The sequence below is a fragment of the Ambystoma mexicanum genome, chromosome 5p, assembly GCF_040938575.1.
Source record: "Ambystoma mexicanum isolate Mex_15411 chromosome 5p, UKY_AmexF1_1, whole genome shotgun sequence".
NCBI lineage: Eukaryota > Metazoa > Chordata > Amphibia > Caudata > Ambystomatidae > Ambystoma > Ambystoma mexicanum.
This window is the reverse complement of record NC_090930.1, coordinates 71835089-71854331: the sequence shown is the minus strand read 5'-3', so window position 1 is coordinate 71854331 and position 19243 is coordinate 71835089. Positions and strand designations below refer to the sequence as shown.

The 19243-nt window shown below is 47.7% G+C and overlaps 1 protein-coding gene across 6 annotated transcripts in view; it reads right to left on the bottom strand.

Moving 5' to 3' along the window:
* P2RY4 (pyrimidinergic receptor P2Y4) overlaps positions 1-19243 on the bottom strand; it is a 262657-nt gene that overhangs the window by 11644 nt on the left and 231770 nt on the right. The gene's annotated exons all lie outside the window — the stretch shown is intronic.

Genomic DNA, 19243 nt, shown 5'->3' with positions numbered 1-19243 from the left:
TTCCCCTGGCATTTTTCTCAACTAAAGATGAACGCTTATCTTACATTCCTACAGAATTCTTTGCAACGCTTCATGCAGAGTGGCAAACACAACAGCATTGTCAATGGAGGTCAAAAAAATGCACTTTTTTTGAAACCACTGGAAATCTGGCTGGTTATTAATACTTTCATAGTTGGTGCATAATATCTCAGCACTGCACATAAAGTCGCCCATGCTTCTGTTTATCCAATATCTCCCAATCTCCGGCTGTGGGCAAATTACACTGGCATTCTCCCATTGTCCTCTTGGTGTCATCGATGAGAAAATCACCTTTGCAGTAGGAAATATCTGCATCACAGCTGTCATCAACTTCTTTAAGTAAGCGAGCAAACGTGAGCACGATATGTGGCCCAAATGCAGTCTCCAAAATGCACGACCACCACATCTACAATACCAACAGAAGCCACACATTTGCAAAAGATATCCATGCTCCCAAAGCCCCACTCATAAACTGTGGCACAAAAAGCCTGCACTCCTTCCAACTGAAAGTCAGTATCGAAGCCTCTTTCCACGGCATACCTGTGCAGATCGTGCACAAATGTATCACTGATTATAAATACTCGCCGTCTCTCCATCTCTGCCAAACTCACTGCATCCAAATTTGGGTAAATATGTTAGCGCCCCTTTCCGGTGAACCACACTCTCGAATCCTCATTGGAGAATCCTCACAGTTCCATTTGCCAAGACTCCATGCTCAGAACGCCATGAAGTGGCATGTGCGCTTTCATAGCTACAGCTAGGGCCATGCCCCAGTCAGTAAAGCAGACACAATACTTCTTACCTTTGCACTCTAATTTTCTAACTATTGGCGACAATAACATTTCAAAAACGCCTGCACCAATCACATACTAAAACGCGCCATTGCACACCATCATTTCTGCACACAACTCCATATTTCCCGTTAAACACTCAGAGCACGTTCCCTTTCCTTCCAAAGCCCCTCCACCAGAAACTTTTCCTACAGGATTCCCTATTTCAGCATCCACAAAGGTCCTGCTGTGCACTGAGCACACCTTTCACCATGCACACAACATTCCACCCTTGCCCATACCCAGCACAACACTATGATTCCATTCATGCGACCATGTGGGCAGCTAACATTGTGCACAAACGTAACATACATAGCGGCACTTCAACCCAACTCCCTCACACCATGAAACACCCATTCATCAAAAGAGGTCGCAATTAGCAGCATCCACAAACATACCACTGCTTCCATCATCCCTAACCACTGTCGTTCACAAAGTATTGTGTCACTACCAACTTAACCACATCATTTTCACAACATTGGCCCTATTTAAACAAATCTGCACACAGCATAGTAAAGAACCCATACAAGGTACACTTCTACCATACCTTCTGCCATACTGCCAGTATGCACACACTGCACCCAGTGCCCACACTGCATGAATTTTCATTGCACCATCTCCAATCACACATCCAAAACTTCGCCATGTTCTACCAGCGACCTCACCAGCGGAACCAAACATACACACCTGCTAGCTCACTTCTGCTGCTCTATAGCGTCAGGAATGTACTGCACAACCATTCTTTACAGGTCACCTGTACCAGATACACAGTCAAAATTGCATCAGTGGCATGGGTTTCCTCAAGTCCTAGGCTCCGCAATGCATGGCCTACAGCCTTTGGCCATGCACCCAATAGGCTAGGCCTTGAACCTAATGCCACCATGCATGTGACCATATCACCAACTACGCCTATCCACATACACACCACTGCCACCAGCACTCCTACCCACACGCATCCACCAATCATATGCTGAACCTCTGCATTGCACCCATTCACGAAAACAGGTCGCTATCAGGACAATCCACAAACATACCAGAGCCTCCACCACCCCTACGCACAATCTTTTCACAACGTATTGTGCCACTACCATCCTACCCACAACTTCTTCACAACATTAGCACTACTTCAACAAATCAGCACACAGCATAGTAACTAAGCACATTTAAGGTGCACTTCTACCATATTCTCTTGCATACTGACAGTATGTAAACCCAGCACCCAGTGCCCACACTGCATGACCTTTCACCTCACCATCGCCAAGTACACATCAAAAACTTTACTATCTTGTAACAGTGTCCGCACCTGCGTACACCAATAAAATGGTACCATCTTGTAACAACGCCCTCACCTGTGAAACAAAACATCCACGCATGGCAGCTCACTTCTCCTGCTCTATTGTGTCGGAAATGTGCTACACACCCATTATTTACAGGTTACCACCCTGTAAGTGCTGCAGAATCCAAAATGCATTACTGCCGTGTGTGTCCTAAAGTCCTAGCCTCTTGAGTGCATGACCTACAGCCTACCACCTTCGGCCATGCACCCAACAGTCTAGGCCTTCAAGACTCTCACTTCTACATAATGGCACCATCCATTTCACCATGTCACCAACTTCGACTATCCACATACACAGCACTACCCCAGCACTCCTACCCAACCTGTGCACCGCCATTTAACTATGCAGCAACAAATTTCACCAGTTACCATAATGTAGATTGAAAACACTCTCTCCTGCACCCCTCTGCACTTTCATTCACATGCTATGGCCATCCCCACCTCCATTTCCACACTATTGTGTCACTGCCAAACTACCCACAATCGGTTTGCAACGCTGCCCTACTGCAACCAATGTGCACACACCGCAGTATGCAAGCACCACCCTGTACCGGATGCACACCAACACTTGCGGTACTGTGGTGGGTAAGCTAAAGCCCTACGCTCTTCAGCGCATGCCCTACAGTCTACGGCCTTCGGCCATGCACCCAATAGTCTAATCCTTCCACAGACCCAACGCAACTTCCTGCACCCATGCATGCCACCATGTGCCCAAATTCTGCATTCCATCCGCATAGCACAGCCACCCGCGCTCCCATCCAACCTACTGAACCTGTGCATTGCACCCATTCAGAAAAACAGGTCCCTATGAACATAATATGCAAACATATTGTTATGAAGAGGCTGGCAGAGACAGATGAGGATTTTCACAGTATTTATTTAAGTTATTTTGAAAGAAGAAGACCCCCAACACTAAAAGGCTCCTCTCCTTCAGCTCTCATCTCCAACTGACAAACATTAGAACATTACATCAAGAAATTATATGTCAAGGTTCCATGACATCATACAGGGTTGAGACCTCAGAGGGAAGCAGCACTAAAGACTCCCTGCTATTCACAAGTTACTACAACACATCTCCCTTTTTTTTTAACTTAACTTGTCATAGTAAACCTTCAAGTACATCTTTATTTCAGATCAGGACAACACCCATTTTTTTTTTTTACCAAAATAAATGCACAGTAGTCTAACTAACATTCCATGACTTATACTTGGCCTCTCCTCACAGTGGCAATTCTATTTTTATTCCATACTTGTCCTCCTGTCACTCGTACGGCCTCTTTCATGACCGCCACCACTCTGACAGGATCGGAATAAAGAGATTCTCCTTTCCTCTTGACAACTCCCTTCTTTATCCTGACCCAATCTCCACTCTCCACGCGCAGTTCTTTCTTCCCTCTCTTCAAATTTTCGCGCGCCACCCATTCAGATTTCTTCTTCACCAGTGACTTTCTCACCTCATCGACCACTAGATCAGTTTCCCTACTCTTACCAAGCCATGGTGGACATGCCATGGAATATGGCTTCCTGCCCCTCATGAGCTCAAATGGGCACAGACCTGTCGTAGAATGTGGCGCCATCCTCAAAGCCCAAATCCTATTTTGTATCATGGTTACTTTATCCAAACCACACTCCTCTCCCATACGAATACTCTCCATCACACACCTATTCATCCTTTCAACCACACCGTTGGACTCAGGATGGTACAACAAACTTCTTTTATGATCAGCTCCACATTTCATTAAATAACTGTTAAAGATACCCCCTATAAACTGGGGACCATTGTCCGTCAAAACACTTTCCGGCAAACCTTCATTAGCAAAAATCTCCTGTAATGCACTCACCATGCTCTCACCGGTGATGTCTCTCACAATCTTAAAATTCACCCATCTGGAAAACAGGTCTACAACTAGAATAATGAATTTTCGACGTCCATAACCTAACTCCACAGGGCCTGAAATATCCATAGCAATATCGCTCAATATCCTAGATGGGAGACCTACATCCTCCAATGGCTGCTTCTTGGCCACAACTCCCTTTCCAGTCTTGACGCAAAATTGACAATTTGCTAAACAATTCTCAATTTCTTTATCAAACCCAGGCCACCAATAGTCTTCTCTCAACACTCCCTTAGTCTTAGTAACTCCAATGTGCCCACAATGTGCCAGCTCTATCACTTTTTTTCTCAAACCAATCGGGACCACTGCTCTTCCCCATCTAAACAAAGGGCCTCATTACACGGATGTCGGAGAACCATGGCGCTATTAGCGCCATGGTTCATGCCGATAAAATACCGGCACCGCCTTGGTGGAAAGGGGAATTACCGCCCCATTCCAAGGTCGGCGGGGCGGTAATTCCCCCTTCCACCATTGCCCTTCCCCATTCCCATTTTTGCCCCATAGGGCATAATGGGAATGGGGAAGGCGCTAATTACGGTACCGCAAATTGCGGTACCGTAATTAGCTCCCTGGGTCCCTTTGTGGGTTGGTTTTTAATGCATGCAAAAAGCAGGCGTTAAATTCCCCAACCCGCAAAGGGACCTCGTAGTAAGGCGGTAAGGATTTACCGGTACCGGTAAAATACCGGTACCGGTAAATCCTTACCGCCATCCGTGTAATGAGGCCCAAAATATCATCCATGACAGACAATTCATCCTTCACTTCCCAGAACGGCTTCACGCCCTTCGCCAATTCCACTTTATTTGGCCATGCTGCAGACACCACATACGGAATTACTGTACTTATGATTTCATCTCTTTTCATCTCATCCAACCACTCCAGTTTGGACACAATACCGTCAGTGTTAACAAACACTAATTCCATTTCTTCACTTTCCACAACACCAGAGTCAACTACTCTCACCCTCGACAAATTATCAGCCAATACATTATCCTTTCAAGGAATGACCTCCATCTTAAAACAATGCGTCTGCATCCTGGTGACCCAACCTGCCACTCTGCGGGAAACCTTATCTAGGCCCTTATTCTCAAATATAGCTTTAAGTGGTTTGTGATCTGTGCGAATCACAAACTCAACTCCCCAAACAAAATTTCTGAAACGTTCCATGGCCCAGAAACATGCCAATGCCTCCTTTTCGAGAACAGAATATCTTATCTCTGCTCCCTTTAGACCTCTCGATGCGTGAGCTATCACCTCTTCAGACCCTTCATCCTGCTTCTGGGATAATACCGCCCCTAGCCCATATTCACTGGCATCTACAGTGATGATAGTAGGTTTTCTCGTGTCAAAACATCCTAATGGATGGGCTAAGTTTATATCTTCCTTTATTCTATTAAATTCCATCTCACAGTGACTATTCCACACAAAATCAGCGCCTTTCCTCAGAATTTTTCTAATTTCTTGCACTTTGTCAGCATAGTTTACCACAAATTTTTGATAAAATTCTGTCATTCCAACAAAAGAGCACAACTCACTCTTATTAGAAGGTCTCTCAATTTTTTTTATGGCATTTACCATCTCTTCATTGGGCCTGATACCATCCCCCGACACTTCATGGCCCAAATAGTCCACTTTCGTCACCGCAAACTTGCACTTCTTTTCTCTCAATGTAATGCCTCTTTCCTGAAATATCTTCAACACCTTACACAGATTTCTATCATGCTCCTTCAATGTCACTCCACTTACCAACACATCATCTTGAAAACAGAACACACCCTTCACCCCTCTCAACAAACGATCCATGATTTTCTGTAATTCGGAGGAGGCAGACGCCAAACCAAAAGGCATTCTCCTAAATTGGAACACACCTTCATGCGTCACAAACGCCGTAACTTTTCTACATGCTTCCTCTAGTTCAACTTGATGATAAGCTGAGGTCATGTCCAGTTTGGAAAAATACTTTCCCCCACCCACCATGGTCAATAACTCACCCATATTAGGTAGGGGATGCCTGTCCACTAATACACACTTGTTTAACTCACGCATATCTACGCATAATCTCAAATCACCTGAACTTTTCTTTACAATCACCACTGGGGAAACCCATTCAACACCCCCAGCTCCCTCAATCACACCTGACTTCAACAACTTCTGCAACTCCTGCTTAACGCTGTCCCGTAAAGCAAGGGGCACCGGCCTGAGTTTTGCCACAGTGGGATTACTGCCTCTTTTCAATAATATCTGGTGCTGAAATCCCTTCACTCTTCCCAACGTTTCGTCAAATACCTTACCATACTCTCTCACATACTTCTGACAAGTTGGAACTACTTCTGATACTTGTAGAACTTGTTCAGGGCGGTTGGGATCTAGTCCTATTCCTAAATTCTTTTGTTCTCTCCATCCTAACAAGGATTGTCCCTTCTTTGTTACATACACTTTCCCATCACAACTTCGTCCTTTAAATTCAAACCTACTCCACATATAACCCAGCAAATCAATTTTATCTTGGTTATATCCGCCAGGACTTATGTCAGGTTTTGACAATGCTGATACCACTCCTTTCATTTCGCACTCAAATGTATTTCTGGACACTAGTGTGACCTTCAACCCTGAATCAGCCATCATCGACACTTTACACCCATTCACAGTCAACACGGCATAGGGACGTTCACAATCATCCGGGTTTCCACCATTAGTAACAACGTTGACAGTATTCACAATAACATTTTGTAATGTCAATACAGCATCATCATCTGACGACCTCCCATATTCCTCTTCATTCACATATAGGACCTTTCTTTGGCCTGTTTGGCCAAACTGATAGTTCTTGCAACATGTTGCCAAATGTCCTCTCCTTTTGCATTTATTACAGACTGCCCACCACCCAGGACACATTACAGAGGATGCAAAGTGTGTCGCACTAGCGCACCAATAGCACAACCTCTCGTCCTTTTTATCCTCTCTCCTTTCGTTTCTTTGCTTTGACTCTTGATTCCTCTTTTCTTCTGTATTGCTCCTTTCCTTTTGTCTGTTCCTTCCTTTCTTTTTGTTTTTTCCTTCACCCACAATCAACACTTCCGGCTTATTTTCTTTACCATCTCCCCCTTCTGTCTTGGAGAGTTTGGCAACACATGCCAGGGAATGTTCTACACGTTTAGCCATGTCTAGTACCTCATCCAAATTCGGCCCATCCTTCAGCCAAAGTTCCTCTCGTATCTTGTTCGAGCGGCAATCTGTCATGAATTGATCGCGGATGTGTTTGTCGAAACTTCCCTGAAAATGTTAGTGCCAGATGACGAAGAGCAGTCACATAGTCCTCAACAGATTCCCCCTGAGCCTGTATGCGCAGACGGAAATTGTACTGCTCCAAAATGGTACTCTTTTTTTGGGTTGGAATGCTTATCCAATTTCAGCAATGCTGATTCAAATTCATTCCAGTCATCTCCGCTCCCATCTCCCACCAACTGAGGAAGAGTTTCAAAAATCCTCTGCCGTTCATACCCTAGAAAGTGCAGTAGTATGCCACTTTTCTTTCGCTGGAATATGCTGTTCCCCCGGCCGCCTTCAAATAATGCATAAACCCCTTACGCCATTGAGGCCAAGCACTCTTCGCCGCCCCTGGGGTAGGCATAAAAGTGGGAGGACCAGATATGCCAGGTAAAGCTGCCATGTCTCTATGCAAGAAAGAGTCTCTATGCAGGAAGAATTTCTCCCTTCACTCACGGAAGTGTCCCTTTTAAACTCTCTTCAAATCTTGTGCTTGATACACTTGCACCACTCCAGCAAAGTACGTGGTAACAATAAATACTTCCTTCTGGCACCGGAAAATGTAAAAGTCTCTTTGACATAAAGAAATTCCAGATGGGTTTCCTACAGAAAATGAACAGAATTTGAAACCATAATCGGCTCACAAGTATTCAAAAGTAACTCCCCAATATTTGTCTTCAGTTGAGTGATTTCCACAGACCCACACAGTGATCTCCCCTTTTCCCAGGAGGGATTTTGCACAGCACGCGTGCTCCTACTCGATTTCCCTTGTCCCTGTGTTACACAGGTCACGGTACCCCTATTACACCCTCCTGCGCAAATCGCCTTGTCGATCTATTGGCAGAAATACGGTAGATGGAAGCCAGCCTCCTCGTTTCGCAAACGGGAGTCCTTGCGGCTTCGGGGCTGGTCCACGATCCGCGGCGGGGCACCAACAGATGAAAATGGCACTTACTTGGGGTGATGGTTGCGCAATGGACACTTGGGGGCTGCAGGAGAGCGGAGCCTTCATTGGGCCGGCGATAGCTCAGTGGCCGCTCGACGCTTCACGGGAGCGGAGCAGCCTTCCTGAGTCTTTCCCCACGACAACGTCCGTTGCTTCTCCAGGAGGGCACACCGTGAACGCAGCACCCGCCGTTCACAGCAGCGGGCCGCTCAACGCGGGAGCGGCGGAGCAGCCCACAGCCAGCCACGGCTTCTGTGGCGGGCCTTCTCTTCACCAGGGTCTGCTGGACAGGAGGAGCACTCCGTGATAGCCTTCCTCCAGCTTTGACGGCGCCGGGCACGTAGGGAGCAGGCCTCAGGGGCGATGCGAGCAGACGCTCATTGGCCGCCGCTCGACACCGGGCCAGGTGGAGCGAAGGCGGCTGGTTGCTGGAGGTCTCCTTTCACCTGCCAGGGATGGCCTCAACATCCCATCCTCGTCGCCATTGTTATGAAGAGGCTGGCAGAGACAGGTGAGGATTTTCACAGTATTTATTTAAGTTATTTTGAAAGAAGACCCCCAACACTAAAAGGCTCCTCTCCTTCAGCTCTCATCTCCAACTGACAAACATTAGAACATTACATCAAGAAATGCTATGTCAAGGTTCCATGACATCATACAGGGTTGAGACCTCAGAGGGAAGCAGCACTAAAGACTCCCTGTTCTTCACAAGTTACTACAACACATACCACAGCCTCCACCACCCCTACCCACACCCATTCACAAAGTACTGTGTCACTACCAACCTAACCGCAACTGTTCCACAACAATGACCCTACTTCAACAATTCAGCACACACCATACTAACCAAGCACAATCAAGGTGCACTTCTACCATATTATCTTCCATACTAACAGTATGCAAACCCAGCACCCACTGTCCACACTGCATTACTTTTCACTGCACCATCTTCAAGTACACATCCAAAACTTTACCATGTTGTAACTGTGTCCTCATCTGCAAAACCAAACATGCACGCATGGCAGCTCACTTCTCCTGCTCTATTGCGTCTGAAATGTGCTACACACCCATTATTTACAGGTCACCACTCTGTAAGTGCTGCAGAATCCAAAATGCATTCCTACTGTGTGTGTCCTAAAGTCCTAGCCTCTTGAGTGCATGGCCTACGGCCTACGGCTTTCGCCCATGCACCCAACAGTCAAATCCTTCCACAGACCCAAGGCAACTTCCTGCACCCATGCACTCCACCATGCGCCCAACTACCGCATTCCATCCACATAGCACTGCCACCCGCGCTCCCATCCAACCTATGTCATGTGCACTTCATAGCCCTTGTAAAATTGCTCTACAACCACTCACCACGGAAAGTGGTCACCGCAAACAGGTCACGGCAGAAGCTATCGGGCCGTTATGACACCTGCCTCCAATCACCACCCAAAGTACGCGACTGTCTAGGTACCTGTGACTTGCCGCAGTACGCGTGAACACTGCAGGCACTGTTCCGTCTTCTTCCACCTACCTACATATGTCACATGAACCACTTCTCACTCCGTACATTTTCCAGACCCTTCCACCTCCGCACTGTCCTCCGATACACCATGGCGGCGTTTCCCAAACACTTTGACGCACAGCACGCTTCCCTCCAGCCAACCACTGGCCGCGTCCAACTTTCGCTGACACCGTACCGCAGGCCAATGTCACTTCGGTCTGCGGAGCGAACAGGGAAATGGGTCCGCGCAATGGACCCAGATATCACTAATATTTTGGGATGTACATTTCAGTAATTTGCAACAAAAGTACTGGTCGGATTTCCACCAACACACAAAAGCACGCTTTCTGACCCAAGCCCATGCCGCAAATTTGGTGACAATCTGTCCAGCCAATCGGGCTGTAGCCGTGCACAAAGTTTTTCCCCATTCAGTCTATGGGGAAACACAAAATGTGCGGACCCTCCTTATAACTTTGTCCCCCCCACACGAAACCTCACCCAACTTGGCAAAGAAATTCAAAGCCGCTCATATACTTTTTTTGAAAAGTTTGGTGAGGATTCCTCTAGGGGGAGGGAGCGAAGTTATAAACCGCTGAAAAAGTGCTCTTCCTATGAGGTTAGCAACTTAACCATAACTACACGGCCGCTACCACGGGCCGTGTGATATATTACACAGCTACAGTAGTGGCTGTGTAGTTATGGTTAAGTTGCTGGTTCCATAGGAAGAGCACTTTTTGGGCGGCTTATAACTTCGCTCCCCCTGGACGAATCCTCACCAAACTGTGCAAAAAAGTATATGTCCCACTCTGAATTTTTTTGCAAAGTTTGGTGAGTATTCGTCCAGGGAGGGAAAAGTTATAGGGGGGTCCCAAAACTTTTTTTTTCCCATAGACTGAATGGGCACGGCTACAGCCTGAACCGCTGGACGGATTTACACCAAATTTGCAGCAGGAGCGGCGGCCTGGTCCCGAATGCGTGCTTTTGCAAATTTGGTGTAAATCCGTCCAGTAGTTTTTAAAAAAATTACCAAAATGTAAGGCAAAAATATTTGTGATATCTGTGTTCACTTCGCGGACGGACTTCCCTGTTCGCTCCGCGGACAGCACCCCGATTGGCCCATGGCCTTGCGTCATGTCCGCGGACATGCAACGTGTTCGCTGATTGGACGGCGAGGGGCGTGGAGCGCGTCAGATTTTCTGTGGTGCCCGCCATCTTGTATTCGCCGTCGACCGCGTACAGCACGGTGAAACGTGGATAAAAAATTGTATTTAGTGCCGTGTGTTGGTGTGTAAGAGTGTTTGGGGAAGGTGGGGGAGTATGAGATAGGTTCAATGTTTTGTTTTTTTATGTGCTAGACGTTTTTGTTGCGTTCGATTTGTCCGCGGAGAACACGGCTGTTCTGACATTTTGTAAATAAACTAAATGGTGGGGTGTTTAGAGGACGGAGTATGTGTCATTTTTGTTCGCAAGGAAGGTAAAAATGAGCTATGAACACACGCGGTGTACTTAATTGTTCGTAAATACACAAACTGGGGGTGTCCTCAGGATGCTGTCCGTATTGTAATCTGTCTAGTTGAATGTGTTCTAAGAACACTCGCGGTGTCCCGAAATGGTTGCAATTACACAAATTGGGGGTGTTCTCAGAACGTTGTTTGTATTGTTCGTTGTCAAGGTGAAAGTGTTTTAAGACCACTCCTTTTGTCCGCTGATAGTACAATTTCGTATGGGCGTCAACCGACTTTTTGTCCACTAAAGAAACGATAAATCTGGCTGGTGTGCGCCGACATTATGTGATAATCCTATGACTGGCGCTATTGACCTGGCTGACTTGTTTTTGCGACACTAAATCATATCTCCCGCCCCTAAGCCTGATATTATCAAAGCATTCATATTCCCCGCCTCTCTCCGTGACGTTACAGGGTGCGTCATCAAACGCGCCCAGTTCTCTGCAGTCCTAAGTGACTTTACACAGAACCCGGAAGACAACACATATTATGTCACAACACAGCGCGCCACAATTCGGAATATGAAACAGTGATTTAAAAGCAAACAGCAAGATTGTAAATTTTGTAAAGTACATTTATTTGACATCAAATGTTTAGAGAATATTCAGCAATTTGCATTTGTCTTTGTTGTCGATCCGCAAAAGTTCATGTTGAGGCACGCGATGTTCCTTTGCAGTACAGAGGGTGTTAGATCAGCTTACAACTCAGTGCGCCACAATTCGGAATATGAAACTGTGGTTTAAAAGTAAACAGCAGGATTGTACATTTGGTAAAGTACATTTATTTCACATGAAATGTTTAGTGAATATTCAGCGATTTGCTATTGTCTCTGCTGTCGATCAGCAAAAGTTTATTTGGAGCCACGCGTTGTTCCTTTGCGGTAGTGTTGGTTTATGATAAAAGCAATAAATGGTTGCTCTGATAATCGGAAGGTTGCTCCAACAACGAGCCATTAGACCACCCTGTTGGTTGGTATGTTGTTTGTAGCCGCTAGTACTGCGTAAGGGCATATTGGTCCTTGGCGATTGTCCCATAAAATGGTGAGGGTAATGAAGTTGCATTTTTGGACCTGCACCTGGCAGTTGAAGACCCCATCCGCTGGAGTCTGTAAATCGTTACATAGGCAAAATGGGGCCACATACCTGTTTTAAAAAACATAAATTAGTCTCACCAGCCGATCTTCATTAAAAATCATCATTTTATTTATTAGGGCGTGAAACTATTTGCTATCGAAGATAGTGCAACGGAATATGTTAATAATAAAATAATAATATTTTCCCATTCATATAGCGCTAAGAACCGTGAGGTATCTAAGCGGTGCTTATTATTAACCATGGTGTGTGGTGCTCATTTATCGACCACGAAAGGATGAAAGGCTGAGTTTGGCCTTGCCGGGATTCGAACTTGCGTTAGCAAGCTGTGCACGGATGTCAAAGCGAGCGTTGTACTCGCTGTGCCACTTGACAGGCTACAGTGAAGTGGCACAGCAAGTAGAGCGCTTGACCGCCTATAGACCGGTTAAATTATTTCTATTAACCCACCCTGTGTCGTCTGCCTTTTTCAGAGCCCTCTAAATGACAGGGGATCAATTCGGCGGTGATAGTGCGTGGTAGAAAACATTATGCCACTTTCAACGAACAAGTTCAACTTGAGCGGTCTTTAATGCTACGCTATTGTAATTATATTTGGTATAAAATAATCTAAAGGGTTACTTACAGTACAATTGCAATTTCCATTGTCTACGAGTGGTGCAGTCCCAAAATACGACTCTGCGTGTGCGAACGATCTTTCGCATAGTGATATAATATATAAAAGTGGTTTCGTTTCAGAAATTTCATCTTTATCTTCTCTTACGTTTTAGCAACACTCCTTCAAGAGAAGTCTTTCATCACAATCTCTGTCTGTCAAGGTCAAAACACAATACAAACTTATTGTCCGCTTCGTGAGCCTCTCCGGGGCCCGAGAAAAAAATGGAAGCAGCTGACCTTCACTGTGAATGAGCAAAAATTCTTACTTTGCAACATTCTGTGTAAAGCCATCTGTAGAAGTTGGTTTTTGCACGCCATGTTTGTATATTGTTTGCGTGATATTAAAAAGAGTTTGTTTAAGGGACGTTATGGTTCTAAGTACAGCCAAAAGACCCCTGAAAATCGCAAGTTATGGTAAGCTATGAAAAATAACCTGCGCCACCACCGTACACTGCTAAGACTAACACCTAGGACATCAAAGATGACATCGCAAATGTCATTGATGAAATCACTGATGACATCACATGTGTATGTACTTTTCATGGAATTTGTGTACTAGGGATTTTTATTATAATGTTGCGAAAAAAGTGTCAATGATATTGCAATAAATATCATACCGTTATTAGTGCTTTGAACGATGCATTGATATAAATAGCATTGTATTATGGGATTCTATCTAGTATACTGAGCTACTAATGGAGAAACATAGCATTGTGTGGAGAGTACAAGATGAAAGTATAATATTTGTAATGTTAATATGTTGAATAATGAAATGATAATTGTCCTGAAATGTTCGAAAATTCACAAAATGGGAGTGTTCTGAGGACGTTATTCGTATTGTGTGATTGCTTAGCTGTATGCAATGAGGGAATGACCAGAGAGTAAAGTGGACACCATCCGCGGACACCGCGGCTGTTCGTGGACAGGGCGTGCTACATCTGGGTTTTTCCAGGAAATCCAACATGGAAAGAAGACTGTACGGATCAGCCAATCAGATGTCGAGGTTGTGGATTTGTGTTGAAAGAGACTGTGGCCCTCATTACGACCCAGGCGGTAAGTAATCGAAATTACCGCCATGGCGTAATGAGCGTTAACGCCATGGTCCGATGGCGATAAGAGCGCCATATTACGACCCATCGCGCACGAGCATTACGCCATGGCGGTAACGTAAACTACGCCATGCCGTAAATAGCCCTTACCGGCCTCGTTAACAGCGCAGGGTGACCTACCGACACCCATCATTGCGCCGACCATAGTCAGCGGTCACCGTAATTAGTGGTGACCGCAATTAGGCGGAACCGGAAATAGCGTAATCGCGGCGGAACGGGAAACAGCACAGCGGCCATCTTAAAAAACACAATCCATTGCCATCCTACCCAACCACACCACAACCAACCCTCAAACCCTGTCATTCCCATAACCCACCCATTTCCACACCCAACCATGCCGAAAGTTGTGAAGAAGGCATGTGACAGGCAGCGGCAGGAGCGCTACAGTCGTGAGGAACTGCAAATACTTGCAGACACGCTCCAGGAGAAGGCCGATGTTGTCTTCTCCACTGAGATGACCCGGCCAGCCATAGGCCGCAAAAAGGAGGTGTGGGAACTTGTGGCACAACGTGTCAGTGCTGTTGGAACCACCCCACGCACCTCCAAACAGTGCCGCAAGAGGTGGGACGACCTGCGGATCTGCCAACCGTAACCTGGCCCTGGGAACTGGCGGGGGAGCACACTCCCCACTGAAGATGCAGCCATGGGAGGAGACATGTGCCTCTCTGATTGGCATTGAGTGCATCGAAGGTGTCGGCGAGATGGAGAGAGGGGCCCGACATCTGGAGACACAGGTAGGTGCCTCATATCCAGCCTTGCAAGACACCCTGATACACTTGCACGTGACAATCACAATGTGGCAGACGCAACACATCAGCAGATGAGCCACACCCTGCGCACATGCAGCATGTACACTGTACAGTAGGCAGACACACACCTGCATGCAAAACCGAACCTAAAGGGAGGCAACCTGTATATCACGGGCTACTAACTCCACCATCTATCCATTACACTCTTCACAATGCCTGCTCAATGTCCGCTGAACCATCAATAACAGTCACCCTCCTCTGCTCCACCACAGGCTCGCAATCGGACACTGGCAGGGACGACAGCACCAGCACCCCAGCCAAGAAGGCCAGGAAAGTGGGAGAAGGGAACCATGCATCCACCTCTGCTGGACCCAGGCCGAAACCACGCCAGGCTGAAGAGGCCAGGGCAGCAAAGTCCCCCGAGGAAGGGGTTGTGACAGCGCCTGCAGCCCAACAACACCCACTGTTGCCCACTGAGGGCAATGTGTCAGCAGGGAGCAGTACTGTTGGGGAGACTGCAGCCATCGCTGCCTGCTCCGATAGTGATGTGGAGGATGACACTGGACTTGCCCACAACACGCAACTTCACTCACCACACCTATCCCCAATCAGCCATCATGGAGATGACACCCAGGGCCAATCGCCTGCTAATTCATGGCCAGCAACTCCAAGCCCAGTGGGAGTTGGGGAAGATGGGAGTAGTCCCATTGGTCCCCCATTGGCACCCTCCATTGGGCCAGATTTCCAGCTGTCGCTGGAGCAGATTGCCAACAGGCAGGAAGTACTGGGCACACTCCTCACGCAGCATGTTGCAGAATGTGGAAGTGCCAGTGCAGCCATGGAGAGGAGTGCTGATGGCATCAGGTCTGCCATCCAAACTGCCAGCAGGGACATATGCACCGAACTTGCTGCAGTGCGGCAGATGATGAGCGAGCTCATCCAGACAATTGTGGACACATGCCATACTGAGCAGCCCGGTACATCCTCAGCTGCAAGTTCAGCACAAGCCTCTCCCGTCCGCAGGTCATCCAGGACCCTGAGGAGCACAGGCAGGGGGGCCCCAGGTTCCGGGAGAGGGGGCAGTCAATAGTGTGCAAAACTATACACACTTCACCACGGGCACTGTCACATGTTTGCAGGGTGTTCAGGGGGGAGGGGAGGGGGGAATTGGGTGTGTTGGAGTGTTCAGGGGGGAGGGGGAGGGGGGAATTGGGTGTGTTGGAGTGTTATGGGGGGAGGGGGAGGGGGGAATTGGGTGTGTTGGAGTGTTCAGGGGGGAGGGGGAGGGGGGAATTGGGTGTGTTGGAGTGTTCAGGGGGAGGGGGAGGGGGGAATTGGGTGTGTTGGAGTGTTCAGGGGGAGGGGGAGGGGGGAATTGGGTGTGTTGGAGTGTTCAGGGGGAGGGGATGGGGGAATTGGGTGTGTTGCAGTGTTCAGGGGGAGGGGGAGGGGGGAATTGGGTGTGTTGGAGTGTTCAGGGGGGAGGGGGAGGGGTTCTGTTATACCTATTCAGAAGAACAATACACTTTTTCATTTCTCACAAACGAAATGTGTGGACATTGCTCATTGCGTATGTGTGCTTTATTGTTTTACAGTCCACAGTGTTGACATACCAGACACACACAGTGCCCCAAGTGCCATCCATATGTTACACACACGCTGTGTGTGCTAGAAGTATCGGTCAATGACATTCTGACGCATTATATGCCCCTCCTGTGCATCGCTGCCTCCCTGAGGTGCTGCCCCATCCCCATCATCATCATCCCCATCATCAGGTGGTTGTGGTTCTGCGTCAGGGGGCAGAGGCACGTTTCGTCTGATGCACATATTGTGTAGCATGACACATGCCATGACGATCTTTGCAACCTTCTCATGGCGGTACAGGAGTGCCCCGCCAGACCTGCTGAGGCAGCGGAAACGTGCCTTCAGTAGGCCAAAAGCCTGCTCTATCACCACACGGGTACGTGCATGGGCACGGTTGTAGTCCTCCTCATGCTGGTTCGATGGGTTCCGCACTGGTGTGAGGAGCCACCTCTTCAGGGGATAGCCCGCATCACCTGTAAAATGTGAGAAATGAATGTGTCAGGAACGAGATTGATTTGTGAACATGACGCACAACCATGCCTTGATTCCGACTGTTACTGTGCACCAATTAGAGTTGTGCTAATGGATTTACACTGTGCAACCAGTATGTGTTCATGGCTCTCATGTACTGTTTTGCATGCAAAAACACAATGCAGGGGGGACGATTGCCTTGTGAATGGCCATCCACGGTGTCTCTTCAGGCCGTCATTCATGTGACCTTGCATGTGTCCTGTGAGCTTGAAGCTCACATGATAGCAACATTGATGTCTGGCTCATTATGACCCCAGTGAGCATTACTGGTGTCAATGGGGACAGTTTGTGGGTCTTGTAGTGGTGCATTGATGTTCCTGTCTGTCATGTGCCTCCTTTGTGCGCAGTTGTGGGGGACAGGTCTTTCAGTAGTTGGTGCATGGTGACGTGCATGTTGGTGGTTTTCTTTAGGGTCAATGCGGTCACAATTTGCACAATGCACTTGCAGATGGTTGTGTCGTTTTTGGGATACACTTTCATTCACATGTTGGGATGATTAGGTCAGGCATAATGTGTACACTACTCTGTTGACGTCAGTGCTGCCACAGGGAATGATCTGGCTACTGCTAGTTGCACCCATGTGACGTATGCATCACCCCCCTGTATCTGCCAGATGAAATATGCATTGGTACGTCATTCAACACCCACTTTGCATTTCCATGCTCATGACATTAGACTCACCGAGTAGGTAGGATCTTGGGCCTGCATGTCGCTCCATGAAGCGTGGTATTGTGGAGTTCCGAAGGACCATTGAATCATGGGTTGATCCGGGATATCTGGCAGAACAATGTGTGATGATCCTGTTGGAGTCACAGACCATTTGCACGTTGATTGAGTGGAAATGTTTACGGTTGCGGTACGGTACCTCCATGGCATGTGGGACCACCAATTCAACATGGGTGCAGTCAATGGCACCAATGCAACCAGGTATGACGGCCAGTGCATGGAAACCCACTTTGGTGTTGGCAATCTCCTGGGCAGACCGTGGTAATGAGATGTGGTCATCTGTGTGCTTGAGGAGGGCATCGAGCACTTGCATCAGTGTACGCGAGAATAATGGTTGTGATATGCCATGCAAGTGCCCCACTGTGTGCTGGTAGGTGCCTGTGGCCAGGAAGTGGAGCACGAACACTACCTTCAGTAGGGGGGGGGTGGCAGTGGGTGTTTCAATCATGCTGACAATGTCGTTGTGTATCATGTCCACAATGGTGGTGATGGTGTCCCGGTCCAGTCGGTACAGGGTGTGGATCTGCTCAGCGGTGAGGTTGAATGGGCTGGCTCTGATGCGTGGGATTGGGGGCTGCCTGCGTGGTGGCACTGGCTGTGCTGGTGGGGCTTGCTGGGCCTGCCTTGCCCTCCTTCTCCTCCTGCGTCTCCTCTGTGCAGCCTGTTGTTGTTGTTGTTGTTGTTGTTGTTGTTATAGTTGCTGTTGTAGCACTCGCATTGCTATCAGGTCCTCCAGCCCCAACATTGCTAGTCCTATTGGTATCATTGTGGAGTGTAACTGGGTGTGGGAAGGGGTGGGGTGTGCTCTTTTTGTACTTCCTGAGTCTGTATTGCCTTCACCTGTGCTGTTTCTGTGCACCTGTGGCAGCTGCATTCACTTTACATGGCCCTTTACGGTTGGTTCGCGATGGCGTAATTAGCACCATGGCGGTAAGGTACTTAACGGGCTGGGTGATGGCGTTAGGGGCATGTCCGCTTGGGTCGGCATTCGCGTACCTTTCGGCCATGGCGCTAAGTACGGTGTGGATGTTCGCGTGCGCGCGCCCTTGGCGCAGTCAGCGGCAGTGTTAGCTACGATGCCGCTAATGACATCGTAGTTTACGGTCACGGGTCGTAATCGGCCTTAGCGGAAGACGATGGCGGTAATCGTTTACCGCCATCGTTTTTCGCTTTGCGCCAGGGTCATAATGAGGGCCTGTGTGTGGTGAAGATGGCAGAAGTAGAGAAAGTCAGGGTGTTGGTACTTGGAGATATGTTTGTGTATGGTTTACAACAGTACGCTCAATGCAGGCATGTTGCAAAGAACTTTGATGTGAAAGGAGTGGAGGTGGTGTGGAGCACTGTGCCTGATTGCAATGTACAGGGAATTGTACAAGTTTGTGAGGATATGGCCACGATGAACAGTCCGCATGTGGTAGTTTTGCACTGTGGTGCTTTCCATTTGGGCAACGTCAGTGCCCCTACTTTGTTGGCTGATTTGGAACGCTTGGTTCAAGCCGTAATGAAGATT